Genomic DNA, 17,031 nt, shown 5'->3' on the forward strand with positions numbered 1-17,031 from the left:
CATCCGGTGTGGGCAAAGCCCAGCATGTGGTTGTTCAGTTCAGAAAACGCATTCAACCACATATATATATATATATATATATATATATATATATATATATATATATATATATATATATATATATATATATAAGCTGAGCACGTTTAAATTTTTGTGATATATCTATTCAAATCTAACCTAACCTAACCTCAAACAATAATAAACAGTACCTAATGTTTGTAATATATAATTAAAAAATTCATACAATTTTTTTAGATAATTTTTTTAAGCTTGAAATTTATTAAAAAAAATCCACATCCATAAAATAACTATTTTTAATAAGTATTTCACTAAAACTGTTAACAAAACCCATGATTTAATAACATAATATAAATTAAACGTATAGATACAATCATAACAATAAGTATAGAAATTATTATTAATACACAAAACTTTTATGAGAAAGTATGTATCATATATTTTTAAAGATTAAGCACGCTTAAATTTTTTGTGATATATATATTCAAACCTAACTTAACCTAACCTAAAAAGATAGTAAATAGTACTTAATGTTTTTTTTTATATATGTAATATATTTTTTTTATATAAGTAATACTTCTTAAGATTTAAAAAAAATATTTAAAACAGTATCGTGATTGAAAGTATTGTATATATAAATAATAAAAATATATATATATAATATAAATATTCGTCGTCGCTTGACGACAACGAGTGGTGGTACGTCAAAGCATTTATTGTATACCATTAGGCTTTTAACTGAGAACAAAAAATTTATGATTTTTTTAAGCTTGAAATTAAAAAAAAAATCCATAATACAGATTTTAATAAAAAATAGTAAGTTACGTAATTTATATGACATATCTACTTTTTATATTTAAAATATAAGAAAAGATTCACTCGGAAAAATTTTATACAAATAAAATAAAACAATAATATAAATTTACAGTTACACAATATTTATAAAAAAGTCATTAAAACACACATGCGGTAGACCTTATTTAATATTGATATAAATGCAAATATATTTTTAGAGATATTTATAGAAAGTAATAATTATTTTTTGTGCCCAAAATTATAGATTATGTTATGTAATAAATATTATCTTTTTATATCAATAAAATGCAAAAGACATTTACATAAATTCTTATGTATAAAAATATTTAAATGGAGCTCATCTTAAAGTAGTTATTTTTCAATGCACCATAATTTCTCCATATATATTTTGATAGCATAATATGCTTTCTACAATATATACATGTTTCACTAATCATTTATACATTTTTTTGACTAAAAAAATAGTAATATTACACTCACTTTGTGCCAATCATAATCACACTAATCTAAATTGTTTTTTTTTAATAATTACTAGATTTTTTGTGTCATTCTTTTTTTACAATCGGCGCTAGCGCATTCTTGTGTTATGTATCGCTCACGTTATGAAAGTAATTATTCACAGCGATTCTCAATATTTTTTCCCACCCCGACGTTTCATGACACATCACTTAACATAATGACTTGTATGTTACATCGACAAAAATACATATTGGCGGTGAAAGTAGAAGATAAAGATGATATTAGCGAGCGGTTCGTTATTTGTTTACGTTAATGCTACAATGATAATTTTGGCATTGTTCGGTGAAAGTGATGGAGTGGATTAAATTATCACAATGAAAATTTGTTGTCAACGTTGATTGAACAAATCAATTCAATGAATTTTCGGTTCTTAAGAAATGAACAAAAACCGTATAATAGTGATAATGAAAATGTTTACGTAACTAATCTGAGGCATTGACATTGGAGAGATTTGCTATTATTTTTTTTAACTAAAAAAAACTTCAATTCACAATTAATATAAAAAGCTGTTAGATAAAATTTCGCTGATAAAATTATTATCAAACGTTCAATGTCACGTGAATTTCTCAACGTGATCATATAAACACTACTCGAATATTGGATTCGATCGTGACAATGACGGAGATTCATTTACGAAACGTCAAACTACGTGATGTGTATATTTATGCACACATTTGCCTTTTTTATTTGTTTATAACTATTTAACTGTTAAGTTATGCAAATGACAATAGTGACAGTGAAAATTTCAACGCATAATTTTGGTGGTGATGATATAATATTTTTTTAAAAATATTTATTGTATTTATTATACTTTTACTTAATTAAATATTGATTTGCATTTTCATTTATTTGTTAAACAATAAATCGCAATTCCTAGAATCGGTCATAAAACTTTTGTTAAACAATGTTTTCGGGGTGTCTCTTTTCGTACTATCTGATGTGAATTTAGTAGATTTATACAACGAATTTAAAATTGCAGTGATTACTATATGAACATATTTGTATAAATTTATTTTTAATAAAAAATATGAGAAAGTGAAATCATTATTTAATATATGTTTTTTTTAGAAATTCCAGAAAAACAATGTATACAAAAACACCAAAAAACGCTATTATAATACTTTAATAAACTTAGATAAAAATATATTTTTTTACATAATAAGAAAAAATAGAAATAATTAATTGGCTTCAAATAGAATTTAAGTTGAAATGGGTTAACCATATAGTTATGGTTTTTTATATAATATGAATTTATTAAATACAATTTTTGACAGCTAATTAGTAAATAATCAACGATTTTTTTTATATAAAACAATCTAAAAATTTGCAGAAACATACAGTCAAAACATCATTACATAAAATGTTTTTATTTATAGATTTTCGAGTAGCTTGAATTTATTTAGTTCTGATCCTAAAAAATGATTTAAAGTTAGAAAGTAATTTAGAATATGAAATATAATAATTGTTTAACAAATTTAGTAACAACTTTAATTACTGATAAATAGATTTTGCTAGTTAGATTGCTATAAAAATAATTGCGATTTTTTCTTTATATATTTTAATACTATACATTGTGTTTATATTGATATGCTTTCAAATTGTATTTTTAGTAGATTTTATACGGTTTTATTATTAATTTTAATTTGAATTGAAATTTTCATTTGTGGCAAGGACTTGCTAAAAGCCAATATTTTGGTTGAACTAGTTTTTTTAATGTATACATAAGTGGATTAGAAATTTACTTTGTCAAAAGGAACAAGATAAACTCGGTGTATAGTATGATGGAATGTGCGTAAAATACCTCTCGTTTAACATATATTTTTTAATTATATGGTTCACCGAAAATATTCCTAGTAAATCGTAGTCAATAATAAATAGTCTGTTTCCTTTCCGATTCGTCGCATTAGTCAGATGATAAAGAAAAGCAGAGAGCTCTCTGAATTATGAGAAAATATATAAAAGCTAACACGGCGTACTAACAGTATACCATCATAAATAGCTTTAGAATTTACTATAAATTTGATTTCGACTTGGAGCAAATAAGAGCTCAGTCTAGTTTGCAGCAAGCGGAGCTACAATGAGAATCGAACGAGGCGAACTTTAAAAGTCCGAGTAAGCAGCCGCTTTCCATTGCAATCCGAGAGTTCATCATCTCGCTTATCATATATAGCACTTTATTATTTATAGTCATTTCGCTAACATAATATTTCGACAACTTCTTATAGGTTAAGGTCTTCAACAATCAAGCTGCTGCCATAAATACATTTAGAGATTCTATCGACTCATATACTCAGAAAGTTTGTTTTAAAAGCCACGTCTTAGTTCGTAAAGTAAATTAATTCTGCATTGAATTGGGTCATATCAAATTTAAATATTTTTTAAACTTTACAATGTTAAACTTCTGTTGAAACATAATCGCACAAATATATGATTGTTTAGAATATTAAATAAGCAAAAAAAAATTGGCATTCCGACCAGTCGCCTAATAAACATTTTACGGTCAAATGTTGCGCAATCTGAATAATTTGCAACGTTGAATCGGAACGCGGAAAATTTTCGGTGAAATGTCATTTTCGCCAAGTCGTTTCTCAAAAAAAAAAAACGACATGTGAAAAAGCGGCACATTCTAACGCGTACCACTGTCATAACATTTACTTCTTTATTGCTCCGGTTGCTCAATGTTGCACCGTAATGGGTAATATATATGTATATTTTTTTTTCAATAATGGGTTATATATTTTTTTAATAGTCACTAGAGTTGAGCGGAAAAGACACAATTTAATAGACCAACGGAGGAAATGTTTTATTTTTTTCGAATTTGTACAAAGAAGGCTATTTACTATAAAATAGTATAATACAAATCAAGTTCAATGACACAAATAACGTTGTTTTTCCAAAGAATTAACATTGTTAAAGCCGAGGTTAAGATACAAAGTAGAAAGTGGACAAGAGAGACAGAAAAAGAGAGATTGTTTCCCTATTGATGTTGTCAAATCAAAGAATTTCACTCGGTCTACTACGACAATGTTATGGTTGAGGTAGTTTTTCCGGGCTTAAAAAATATAGCTTTGTATAACAAAAAAATGTTATGAGTTCTATTAATTTAGTAGAGAAGTCGTAAGTTCAAAACTTGACAATGGTATCAGTATATTAATAAATATATAGCAAAGTATCTTGTAAATGAAAAAAAACTTAATTTCATATACTATACATATTTACATTCTCTTTCAGTAATATGTTTAATTTCGGTTGTTAGAAAGGCTCTTTCGTATTAACTAAATTTAATTGTGTGTTAGAGTAATTTTTTTGATGTGGAATAAAAAAACACAAAGAAATTATATACGTACATTAGATATTATATTAAGATTTTTTTAGGCAATTAAAATAGTCAGTTTTACATAAAAATAAATGAGTTTTTTAACCATGATTTTAGATTACTAAAAAAAAAAAGATTCTGATTATAACATCATGAATTTAAATAATACAAAATCTGTATTTTAGCGATATTACTCTAAAAACATGCTATATTATTGCTAAATAAATGTATTTACTATACTAAATTCAGAATTTAGTTAGTAAAACTTTTTTTCATTTATAAGTAAGAAAGAGAGATATTTGAGTTATCATGTCACGTATACAATTGATATGAATGTCATAACTTCACTATAATAATATTAAAATTCACAAATATGCATATTTTTTTAACTGTTTATCAGTACATCTAATATTTCCAGTTTTTAATTCTTAATCTACAGTAATTGCCTGTTTTATGCAAACTACAATAAGTTTTTTTTTATAAGCAGGAAATAGAAAGCATTGTATTAATCGGTATTCTTGAATCTGAGCATTTAGTTTGTTGTAAATATTAGCTAAAAATGTAATTAAACTGGACAATGAATTTCTGAACAAAGTATATGCTTAATATATTATTATTACAACATCTGATAAAATAAAAATTAATATTATTTATAGAGAAATAACAAGTTTCTTTGCTTGATTTTAAAATATATACTGCATAAAAATAATACATATAAAAACCTAGACGGTGTATATTTGTTTATTTATATATGTATATAAATTTTAGGCTTTGGTTTTAAACCGAAAACAAATAAGATACATTTTGATAATTATGTTCAAAATAGCATTTTAACATCAAACTGATATTTGCATGATAGCATGAATTTTTAATACCATTAAACAACAGTAAATAATCAGTTTGGTCAGCTGTTAAGTTATGTTACTTTTCAGTTAAGTCAACTGCTAAGTTATGTAAGAAAATTATCTGTCGATTTTTGATACTAAAGCTATTATAAAAAATTGTAATTTGTAACGAAACGTTTAATTTTACTTTATTTATTTTAAGAACTAAATATTTAAGAAAAACATAAAAGAAAATGTAGAAAAGCGTAATATTGTTGTATTTTATAAAATCAGCTGGTATACTATAAAATCACAATATTTTTACTAATATAAATTCGTGCTTATTAAAAAAAATACACCATATTTTGAATTTAACTTGTAATATGCTATATTTCTAACCCTTTCCAATCCTACGTCGAATCTAATTCTAAATTTTTTTAATTTTTATTAATTACTTTTATTTTTTAATATTTTTTTAAATACATTAGAAAAAAATAAGCTGTAGAATATAAAGGTTTTGTGTATACTTAAGTGAAATAAATTAGTTTACAAAACTATTATGGATCTGGTGCAATTTTATTAGAACCGCAACGGGTTAATAAACAAATATTTCCTTTAAATTTAAGTATTAAATATATAAATAAAATATAATAAAAACCTATAATAAACAGAAAAATTCTAGTAAATGATAAAACTATAAAATTTGATCAATAGTTAAAAAAACTTTGCAATTCATTATTTAATTCTAAAGTATATGTGGTGTATAGTACATAATTATAAAATATATAACTAATATTTAACAGTAATTACGTATCATATCAATATTTTTTGTACACCCCTTAGCATTTAATTAAATAACGATTCAAGGAATTCGTGGTCTAATTTATCTTTACATACTCTTTTGAACTTTTTTATAATATTTGCTCGAACAAATATATTTTTTATTATGGCCTAAAAATATTTTATCGGTTTAATTAAAAGCTTTTTCAGATTAAGTATAATGATTTTCAAAGATTTTTGCCTGTATTCTGATATATTTAAAAAAAAATTGCATTTAATAAATTGATAAAAAAGCATTAGTTTGGTAAAATTATGAAATATTTTTTTTCGATACTTTTTGGGTATTAACTTGTATAAACTAGATTTTATTTTGTTTCTATAATAAAAAGAAGTACATACAAAAAATTAAATTTTTATAAAAACAGCAATATATGCCAAATAAATGCTTGGAATTTTCAGAATTCACCGTATAAATTCGCTTGGCACTAAATGGGTTAAAGCAGAAGACTACACGAATTTGCAATGCAAATTTATTTTCATGTGCAATTATATAAACCACCGTTTTCCCTGTTCCGTAGATTAATTGAATACCTTCCATTCCGTATTATAAGAAGCACCCCCAGATCATCAGACTTTCTATATTTCACAATTTTTAGCTGTATTTTCACAGCCTTGAAAATAAACGTTGTGTGCCACTAAATTTATTTTACTCTCATCAAAGAGCGCCACTCTTTTTAATGAAAAACTGCCCAGCTTTTGTGGCAATTGGCCTATTTTATGCACATTTAAGGGTTGTTCACAATCATATATTCATGTCAATTTTATGCCTTTCACGTAAGAAAAAATGTTTTGCATATAATCACTGGTAAAACACATTTTTCACAACATTTTTTCTGCATGATTCACCAAGGGTAGTTATTTTTAATATTAACCTAATTTTTGGAACTATTTTAATATTAATTTAAAAAAGTTATTTTGTCGTCATTTTTATACAAACTAAATTGTGGATAATTTATATAATATATAAAATATTTTTACTACGAAAGCTAACGGTCAATTGATTAGATAACAATTCTAAAACAATAATAACATACCCTTAAATAAGTGATAAAAGATTCTAAAAAATCTAATTAAATATAACAAATATAACTTAAATTGAAATGACGAATAGTGACGCTATTGTACATTAATACATATAAATAAAATTCAATGTATAAATTCCCATATATTTATTCTTAATTCAATCCATCACTATTTGATAGATCTTAGGAGCTTTACAAATATATTCTAACCCCAATCTATCCTATACTTTTAATGTAAATGTATTTGCGTTTTTGCTCCTTGTTATGATTTATATTTGTGAACAGCCTTGCATATATTATATAAAATCTGATATACTAATCTATGTAACAAGAATGGCTCTCACGATCAATTAGTTTATTTGCTCAAAAATAAAAATATATGTTTTTTGATTAACGTAATTTTAAATTGATATAGCGAAATCCTTAACCTATTGTGTCAGTCAATTGCTATTCAAACAAGCCAATTATCAACCACTTATCAGTTTTAAGATGCAGCGTAAATGCAACATGTAACGTTTATCGAATGACAATAAACAAAATCTTGCGTTATAATACAAACAATTTATTCTAAGTATTGTTTGTCAAAATCGCAACATCGTCCTTGTAACAAATGTAGGAAAACGCATGAATAGTTATATTCTCACACACCACATATACCACATATAATAAAGAAGTAACGACAAACGCCATCGAACAAAACGTACTACGTATGTCGAATGTGACAATAGGAGAAAGCGAGTTATGAAGTTGCTATGATAACGAACCATAAAATTGATGTTTTGGACGTTTTAACATTCGTGTCACGGCGAAGGTCATAACAAGTTTTTTCTCTGACCTTTCTATAAAATACACAAAATAATATAATATGTTGTTAATGCATCAGGTGTTTAATTTGACGTTGATCAATTTTCACTTCACATTTTTTCAACGTTCAATATGTAAATATGGAGTGTACACAAATGTCACTTTCTCATCTCGTTGCTTTGCGTTTCTTATCACTATTATGTTCTTTTAATAAATTAAAATTAAAGAGAAGCTCATTATGCAAATTAAAAAATGACACTGTGTCGAAATTGATATTCGTAATGAGCGGAGAAATTTTTTATCATATCGTGTGTGTGGTATATTTTTATTAGTTGTACTTGTTTGCGCAGTAAAAATTCTCGATTGGTATCGGAAAATTTGCATTTCTGTACACAAAACTCTAATAAATAAATTTATAAGCCTTGCGGTTCATATAAAAAATTGTTTGAATAGTTTTTAGGATGAAAACTTAGTAGCACAAGTGTAAATAGGACAAATATTTATTCACTAATTATTATTATTAATTAGGTAAAACAGTAGTATAAAAAAATTAAGAATAATATTTGTATGCTATGATATATTGGGACGTATTTTTATTTAAATCTAGAAACACAGATTTTTATATACATATATATATATATATAAAAAAAATCAATAGTCAAGAAAAAAAATCGATACTAAAAATCGATAAATAATCGATTTATTTATTTTTTACCTTATTTAAGAGGAGTAAAATCTGTGTTTATATTTTTTAAATTGAAGAAATTCTTATTAAATTAATTTAAAATCGCTAAAAAAAAGATGTTATTCTTTTGCTAATTTGTGTTATTGTTTTTTACATACGTTTATGCATAAGTTATAAACAAGACAATAAAAAATAGACTTATCAGACGTCATGATTAAAGTAAATATTTTATTATTTATTTTAAAGCAAATGCGACGCAATATAAATATAAAATATAATAATATGTAATTAAATATTATTTACGTGAATTAGCATAGGTAAACTATTTAGGACGTGTAAAGAGTATAAATAAATCCAAAAGGGTTGAAATAAAACCATTAAAAAGAGCTAAAAGGTAAACAAGGAATCATATATTTTTTTAAATATGACCACAAAAAAATTATTTAAAAGAAAATAAATTTATAGGATATGCTATAAAGAATTATTGTTACAAAATTACACACAATAATTACTTGATCTATTTTTAAATAAATATATGCAAAACATTTGATAATTAAATATTTATTTTATTTAAAAAATATATAAATCTGATCATCATGTCTTCACAGGTTTCCCTAAAGCGTCATAATGGTCATTATACAAACATTAATCAACATTAAAAAAAAAATTTAAGAAAAAACAGTGCACAGCTGAAACAGAGCCGCACTATCCTCATTGTTATCAATGAAAACATCTTCATGTTTGACAAGCTCATTCAGAAGCTGGATGACTCGTGAAAGAGCAGCGTTCTCAAGCGCTGACGTCCTGGCCGCAACGGACAAGAATATGGGATGCGATCGCGACTCTGACTCGCATTGATGTCAACACCGTCCCATAGCAACTTTACAAAGTGATTTATTGAGTAGACACTACGCCGAGAATGCAATGAATTTTATCCTAATGTTTCTTGGAAAAATGCAATAGGACACAATCGCTTTTTTCCAATTGCTCTCTAACAACGAGTACTTTGCTTCTCTTGTATTCCAGACAATGGAGATATATTCGAGGACGTTACAAACTAGCGTATCGTACAGAGCGCAAAATGACATGCGCTCTGCATGACGAAGCCAAGCACCCTCGAGCCATTATCGCAACTTTGACGAAGTGCATAGATAAAACGTCACTACTAAGCCATCAAAGAAAGTATTTCTCATTAAAATACCTCTGCCTTAAATAATATAGAATTTTCGGGTCATGCATGTCATTAATAAAGAGCAAAAAAAACAGAGGGTTTGCATCCCTTTGGTACTCCAGATTGAGCAAAATACAAAAAAAAAATAGTTCATCGAACCACAAGCAATTATCTTTATTTAAAAAAAGGATAATCATTTCATAACACTGACATTGAAAGTCAACAAGCAAATTATACTACAACTCTGATGCGATTTTAATAAGCAAATTACGTTTCATCAAACTCGTCAATTTGCCATTTTTTACCTACGTTTTTTCAACTGCATTTCAAAAACTAATATTGCAAATTTGGTTGTGCAAATTCACTACAATCCGCAATTAGGGACAGTCGTGATTTGCTCGTTTCACACCGAAGAAGCGTTCAAGATTCGAACCGGGTGTTTATTTTTTGTTGATTTGTGTATGTATTATTACATAAACATCAAATTGCATTCATTGTAAATGTATAATTACACAGATTTGCATATTGTAATAATTATTGTGGCGCGCGTGTGGCAATTTCTTCAAACGCGATAGAAGTTATTTTGCAATTATAATTTTGACGAATCGTAATTAATTGTGATAGTTAAAATGTCTGTATGTGTTGTTTTTATGAGATCAGATAATTAAGGAGTTCATTAGCTATTTTTCTATTAATTTAATTGATGCTTGCGATTGTGAAACAATTACAACCTCATTGTAATTTATTTGAAATTCTAATGAAAAAAAAATGATTTTAAAATCTAGTATTGCAAAATCTTTAATGATTTCAGGGTTACAGAATCTTTAAATCTTTAAAATAAAATTGGTAAGATCACACTATTTTTTTATTACAATGATTAACTATGACTTTTAATAAAATAAATAATTTAAGCTACTCTATTTCCCGTGACAGGTTATCAATTATGATGTTATGATAATAGAATATACAATATATGAAGAATTTTACAGAAAAATTATTTATTGCATCTTTACATTGAACTTTATTGCAAACTCTACAGTGTACAGACACTTTTTTTTATGATCACCTCAATTTAAGTGCTGTAAAATATACATGCCAATATATGGATTCTAAAGGGAAAAAAATGCCAATTATATTATTTAATATATTAATCTAAATGTAAAACCTAGCAGATGTTGAATAAAAAAAAGATATAACGCTATCATATGCATTTATTGATAATATTGTGTATGTATGTACATATTTGTATATGTATAAGCTACACACAAAATTACATTCAATCGAATTTAATTAAAACTTTTTTGGAATCAAAATAGAATTTAATAATAGTATTGATCATATTTATTTAGATTAAAATATCGTTATGGGCAAAAGAAGTTTTGGTCTAAGCCGAGTGGAAGACTTTCGTCAGGTTGTTTTTATATTGCTGACTTCCATACTGTGATGACGCGGTGGTGAGTCCACGTACGTACAATGTTAAGTAGAAGTGAAATATAAAAAGCAAAATTATTTTAGGTATTTTAACCCTTTCACCGCCACTTGTATTTTTGTAACTAATATATGTGGGGGAGCACCTATTTGTGCCATAAGTTATTTAAATAAATTGTTTTCCAACCTGAAGTTATACAAAAAACATATTACAAGGCGCAAAGTTTCATGACACTTGCAGGTGCACAATGCATACTAGCGATTTTCTTGATGACTTCTATAGGTGTCATCCGCAGTTAAAGGGTTAATGGTCCCTCGAGTCACAAAAAGACGGATAGGACGGTAACGGTAGACCAAAAAATAATTACCGTTGGTATTTCTTTATTGGGAGAAGTTAAACAAATATATATATTTTGAGTTATGTAAGATATCATTTAGTAGAGATATTTCTGTAATATTTTATAAATCAGTTATATTTAAAAATAGATTTTTTGCTATTATTAATAAATAAAAAAATTATGTCGCAAATAAAATTATGATATATTGTATATATATAAAATAATATTTTAAGTAAGCTGTTTTTTGTGCATTAGATCTATTTTAAATGAATATTTGCAAAAAATTGATAAGTTGACTATATTTTTATTTTTTTATTATAAATCTGACCACCATGACGTGACAGGTATAATTCTCATTATACAAACACTAATAAGTATTTAAAGAAAATAATTAAAAAAATCAGTGGACAGCTAAAATAGATACTCCAGATATTTCTGTAAATAAAGTTAATCTGAAGTTTTGCAAACACTTTCAGATCATGCCGCATATATGGCAATAATAAAGAGCAAAAAAACATAATCAAAACTTATTCGTAATTATTAATGAGATACAAGTTAATACCAGCTATTAAAAAATTTCACAGTTGCATAATTATTACTAAAAAATAAATGAGTAATTTATGGTATTTCTTCAATGCAAAAAAGACTGTAGTTCAAAATGTTTTAAAAAATATCTTAATAAATGACTTTAGACAGACTTACTTACACATAAACCTTATTTGTATTAATATAAAAATGATAAGAAAAGCAATATATGCTATTGAAAATGTCCATAGTTGTACAATATTACTTAGGAAATAAATGTAAATTTCAGAATTTCTGCAATTAAAACGCGTTTTTTCTTCCATATTTTGTTTTTTTATTATTATATTATTGATATAAAAATATCTGGATTACTTATTTTAATTTAAAAAATATTTGAGCTTTGAGCTTTCAAAAGTTAAATACCAAGTTTTATTTTAATTATTTATGCTGCAAAAAAGACTGCAATTCAGTATGCTAGAATAAATTACTCTACATAGATTTACAAATAAACATTAATTGTGATAAATACATTAATACCAGCCAATGAAAAAGTCCACATATGCAGAATATTAACTGAGAAATAAGAGCAATTTCTGAAGTTACAACGTGTTTTTTCTTGGTTATTTTGATTTTAATAGTCGTGGCTGATGTAAAAATAATATAAAGATAAGAACTTCATCGTATGGCTATAGATTCATCGGTAGAAAAATTACTTAGAAACATTTACACAACTTGACTTTCAGAATTGGTACTTAATTTTAAAAAAAATATACAAATATTTTACTATAAATATGAACGAATACTAAGAAGCAAATATATTTGGAATATGTCACTATGCACAAAATAGCTCTTTTTTATATCCATGTCTTTCAGGTTTAGTTACTGATTTATACCATTGGTTTATCGTGTTGATAAACAATACTTTTATGTACTCTTGGGTGATTATACTAAATATAAAAATTTTGCTCTTGTCAAGTAAAGTTATATATCAACTAATGACAAATATCAAAAGCTGCAAATATTTTCATAGCAATCGAATATTTAACTATAGGTTGTATATTAATTATTATTTTTTTAGATGACTAGATTTTTAAATATATGATTTATCATCAAATTTTCATATTTTTACACCGGAAGCCGTAAAAACGTAATGATGATGTATTTTTTTTTAAATTTCAAACGCATCAAATAAAATTATTCTCAGACGTAAAAAAACGTAACAATCGTAATGGACTACATATTTTCATAAAGTATTCAGCTTACGCAACATCGCGTCTATTAAGTTGATAGAACGTAAAAAAAAGCATCACGATTCGGTGTCAACGTGGAAGAACGGAAGACTTCCGGTGACGTAACCGTAACGGAATTACGGCCGCAACGTAAACATGTGTGTTACGGATTGTTTCGCAAGCGGAAAAAGTAAGTCGGGCATTACTGGAAATTTATGGAAGTATTGTTTTGATTATGAGAAAACGTAACGCACGTTTATTTTTTTTTTTAATATATGCGTACCTACATATAAACGCACACACGTAATATTTGTGTCATCATGCAGGGCCGGCACGCGGATATAAACAAACAAAGTCGCCCGAGGCGAATAATTACTAGGCAGTAGAAACGACTGTCGCTTTAGATTATGTGCATTGATACGATTTAGATTTTTTTTGTCACAGTGAATGAATTTTTAAGTTAAATTTTCACTAACTGTTTCAGTAAAATCATATTCACTGTAAACAAAAGTGGTTTTGGAACTTTCATTAGGTCAAGTTCGGTTTGATTAATTTGTTTAATTTAGATTTGGGTTGCAACAGAAAAAAATATGTTTTTCCAACTTATAAAAAACATATTTAAAAATAAAAATATTCCAACTCTTGAAATTGATTATTAAGATGCCTAAAGATAAAAAAGATAAAAAAATTAAAGTTTTTAAAAGTAGTTCAAATATTTCAAGTGCAATGTAAATGTTTTTAATCTAATAATATAACAAAAAATATTATTTGACAATGATCTAATTTTAGTATATGTGCACTTATTATTTTAATGGAAATTAAGTCTAATTATAGTGAAAAAATACATAAGCGTACAATCAACCTTACACGCGAAGGTTATCTATAATTTTTAACCGATCGATTTAACTGGAATGCTACCTTCCGTTACCTATTACATGTTTCAAGTACTATATAATTATTAAGTTTATTTTGTATTTCCACACAACTTAAAAGTATATAAACGTTTTTTGTGTTTCTTTTATAACATATTATATGGTAAATATTTTTTTTAAACTATTTGTTGAGCAATTCAAATGTCAATGTCAACTTTATAACATTTTGACATGTTGTATTTGCAAGGTTTATTTTATATTCATATTATTAAAGTCTAATAATAATTTATGTATATATTATAAATCATTTAGTATGATATTTGCATAAACATTATGTATTACATCTATTGCTATCACACAAAAAATATTTTGCTCTATTTTTGTAATTGCAGAGATAAAGTATAATTAATATGAATTTAAGAAGTAATAAACACATGTATTAAAACATTATGTTATTATTTAACAAAATTTAGGATATTTTTAATTGTTATGAAAAGTGGATAAGAACAAATATTTTTACATACATATGTTAGATTGTAAACATTACACGTATAATATATTGATACAAAATATTTATAAGAAATCTGTTACGTCATAATAAATCATACCACATTTTATTATCGAAAAATGTACTCGTATTAAGACATTATACGTTGATCTTTAGCAAAACCATTATAAACCGATTTCCGATCATTATTTTGACCACAATTCAAGTAAACTTTATGTAGCTTATATTCCATTGGGTGATATGTACTAAGAGTTAATAAAAGGTTTATTCAATAGTTTATTAATGTATTTTATATTTTAAAATCAAGATTAAGATCAAGATAAATCTGACTAAATTTCAGAAAAAATCAGAATAGAATTTAAAATAGTATTTATGCAGATTTTATTAAAAAAAATATTATTTAACATTTTATAAATGAAAGATTAATTATAATATTGGCAATAATAAAGAAGTACAAAAAAAATATTTTTCGAATTAAGATAAGTATATTTCAGTTAAAAATCTGACAAAAATGTTTAAGAGAAATAACGAAAAATTCAATATAAAATAAAAAAATCTATAAAATTATTTTTATTAATTTTCGAATAATGATTAGTATATTTCAGTTGAAATTTGTCATAAATGTTCAAGTGTAAAATTGAGAAAAATGCTTAAATATATATTATACAGATCTTAATGAAATATAAATATATTGAAATGGTTGAACATTATTTTGTAACATTTAGAAAATGCAGAAAAATTCTAATACTAGCAATAATAAGAGAAAGATTAATTAAAATATATTCCGTTTTATATGAAATAAAATTATTTTTAATCTTCGTATCGAGATTAGTATATTTCAGATCAAAATCTGCTAAAAATGTTTGAAAGAAAAAATATGAAAAGTGACCTAAAAATAAATTATGTTGATCTTAATAGGAAATGAAAATATGTAGAAGCTGTTAAACAGTGTTTTTTAATATATGTACATATATAAAATGAAAAAAAATCTATTAATAGCAATAATAGGTGAAAGATCTATTAAAACATATTATACATTATATGAAAGGAAAGTAACGATAAAATTATTTTTATTCTATGAATCAAGATTAGTTTATTTTAGTTAAAAATCTGGCCAAAGCATTTGAGAGAAATGATGAAAAAAGTGTCTTAAAAATATATTATGCAAATCTTAATAAGAAATACAAATATGTAGAAGCTGTAATACATAGAAAATGCAACAAAAATTCTAATACACACTATAACGTGAGAAAAATCTAATCCAAAATAATCCACATTATATGAAAAATAACAATAAAATAATTTTTCAATCTTCGAATAAAAATCAGTATATTTCAATATAAAATTTGTCAAAAATGTTTAATAGTAAAAATGAGTAAAGTGCTTAAAAATATATTATGCAGATCTTAATGAAAAAAAATATGTTAAAATGGTTGAACTTTATTTTGTAATACTCAGAAAATGCAGTAAAATTCTAATACTAGCAGTAAGAGAAAAATTAATTAAAATATGTTAGTTAGTTTTATATGAAAGGAAAATATCAATAAAACTATTTTTTATTTTTGAATCAAAATTATGTATATATAATAAGTGATTAAACAGTATTTTTTATTATCTTTAAAAATGTAACGAAAATTCTAATATTTGCAATTACAAGGGGAAGATTTAATCTAAAATAATCTATATTATATTAAAAAGAGTAACAATAAAATTATTTAGATTAGTATATTTGAGTTTAAAATCTGTCAAAAAAGGTTTAAATAAAAAATATGAAAAGTGTCCTAAAAATAAATTATGCATATCTTAATTAGAAATAAAAATATGTACAATAGAAGTGGTTTAACAGTATTTTATAATATTTATATATAAAATGCAATGAAAATTCTCATACTAACAATTAGAGGGAAAGATCTAATCAAAAATAATCTTATATTAAAAAAGGAGCATCATTGAATCAAGTGCAAAATCTGTCAAAATTATTCAAGAGAAAAATAAAAAAGTGCCTTATATTAGGCAGATCTTAATAAGAAAATGATGTGTAGAAATGGTTGAATATTATTTTGTAACATAAAAAACGCTGGATAATTCTAATACTAGCAATAACAAGAAATATCTA

The 17,031-nt window shown here is 25.0% G+C and overlaps 1 protein-coding gene across 2 annotated transcripts in view; it reads right to left on the reverse strand.

Moving 5' to 3' along the window:
• LOC148230179 (pancreatic triacylglycerol lipase-like) overlaps positions 1 to 17,031 on the reverse strand; it is a 48,682-nt gene that overhangs the window by 30,563 nt on the left and 1,088 nt on the right. The gene's annotated exons all lie outside the window — the stretch shown is intronic.

This window comes from Plectrocnemia conspersa, unplaced genomic scaffold (genome assembly GCF_051122295.1).
Source record: "Plectrocnemia conspersa isolate PC_06_02 unplaced genomic scaffold, ASM5112229v1 ptg000011l, whole genome shotgun sequence".
In the NCBI taxonomy this organism is placed as follows: domain Eukaryota; kingdom Metazoa; phylum Arthropoda; class Insecta; order Trichoptera; family Polycentropodidae; genus Plectrocnemia; species Plectrocnemia conspersa.